Below are 2,090 nucleotides of genomic sequence, written 5' to 3'. Positions count from 1 at the left end.
TCCTCCCAATCTCTCCCTCCTCCACTGTGTCCACAAGTCCATTCTTTACATCTGTGTGTCCATTCCTTCCTAGTAAGTCACTTCCTCAATACCATTATTTTTTTAGGTTTCATATGTATAAGCATTAATATATTTGTTTTTCTCTTTCTGACTTACTTCACTGTGTATAACAGGTCCTAGGTTCACCTACCTTACTAGAACTAACTCAAATTCACTCTTTTTATGGCTGAGTGATAGTCCATTGTATATATGGACCACATCTTGATCCATTCATCTGTCGATGGACATCAAAATTGCTTCAAGTCCTGGCTATTGTAAACAGTGCTGCTATGTACCTCAGGGTACATGTGCATTTTTCGACACAGTTTTCTCAGGGTATATGCCCAGTAGTGGGGCTGATGGGTCATTTGTTGTTGTTCAGTTGCTCAGCTGTGTCCGACTCTCTGCGACCCCATGGACTGCAGCATGCCAGGCCTCCCTGTCCATCTCTACGTCCTGGAGTTTGCTCAAACCCATGTCCACTGACTCCAAGATGTCATCCAACCATCTCATCCTCTGCTGCACCCTTCTCCTTCTCCCTTTCCCAGTGTTAGGGTCTTTTCCAATGTGTTGGCCCATCAAGTGGCCAAAGTATTGGAACTTTAGCTTCAGCATCAGTCTTTTCAATGAGTATTCAAGGTTGATTTCCTTTAGGATTGACTGGTTTGATTTCCTTCCAGTCCAAGGGATTCTCAAGAGTCTTCTTCAGCACCACAGTTCAAAAGCATCAATTCTTTGGCACTCAGCCTTCATTATGGTTAAACTCTCACATCCATACGTGACTAGTGGAAAAACCATGGTTTTGAGTATACAGACCATTGTCGGCCAAGTGATGTCTCTGCTTTCTAATATGCTGTCTAAGTTTGTCATAGATTTTCTTATTCTTGAACTGTGGTGTTGGAGAAGACTCTTGAGAGTCCCTTGGACTGCAAGGAGATCCAATCAGTCCATTCTAAAGGAGATCAGTCCTGGGTGATCACTGGAAGGACTGATGCTGAAGCTGAAACTCCAATACTTTGGCCACCTCATGCGAAGAGTTGACTCACTGGAAAAGACTCTGATGCTGGGAAGGATAGGGGCCAGGAGGAGAAGGGAACAACAGAGAATGAGATGGCTGGATGGCATCACCGACTCGATGGAGGTGAGTTTGAGTGAACTCCGAGAGTTGGTGATGGACAGGGAGGCCTGGCGTGCTGTGATTCATGGGGTCACAGAGAGTCGGACACGACTGAGCAACTAAACTGAACAGAACTTCTTCCAAGGAGCAAGCTTCTTTTAATTTCATGGCTGCACTCACCATATGCAGTGATTGTGGAGCCCAGGAAAATAAAGTCTGTCTCTATTTCTACTTTTTTCCCCATCTATTTGCTATGAAGTGATGGGACCAGATGCCATGATCTTAGTTTTTTGAATGTTGAGTTTTAAGCCAGCTTTTTCACTCTTCTTTTTTCACCTCATCAAGAGGCTCTTTAGTTCCTCTTCAATTTCTGCCATTAGGGTGGTATCATCTGTATAGTTCAGGTTATTGATATTTCTCCTCGGGGATCAAACCCACATCTCCTGCATTGGTATGCAGATTCTTCACTACTGAGCCACCTGCAAAGCCCACATGTATACATATACAGGTACATGTAAAACTGAATCACTTTACTGTACATGTGAAAGTAACAGAATATTGTAAATCAACAATACTTCAATTAGAAATAAAAGAAAGAATGAAGACACTGCCTAATTAAGATAAACCTCCTGGGATCAAAGGTGAGCTGATGCTGGAGAAGGAGGGCCAGAGACCACCACCAGGGGAGACTCTTCTTGCTGGGACAGCAAACCCTGGGGAGGGCGATGGAGGAGCCTCAGATGCTTCTCCTGGATCCCAGCTATTGTTCCTTTTTGACTTGCTCCCATTTCAAACCCTTTCATATTCCAGGCCTCTTGTTGCTAGCTCCCTGCCTCTCTGTTCTGCCCCCAGAGTGTTCTTTAGTCCAAAATAAGTGGTTTCTCCCCTCCTGTCACTCTCCTCCCTTAGTCCAGGCCCCAGGCTCCTTGCTTCT

Source organism: Moschus berezovskii, chromosome 6 (assembly GCF_049115385.1).
Source record: "Moschus berezovskii isolate FMDL1 chromosome 6, NW_MosBer_1.0, whole genome shotgun sequence".
Taxonomy (NCBI): Eukaryota; Metazoa; Chordata; class Mammalia; order Artiodactyla; family Moschidae; genus Moschus; species Moschus berezovskii.
Note: the sequence above shows the minus strand (reverse complement) of the source record.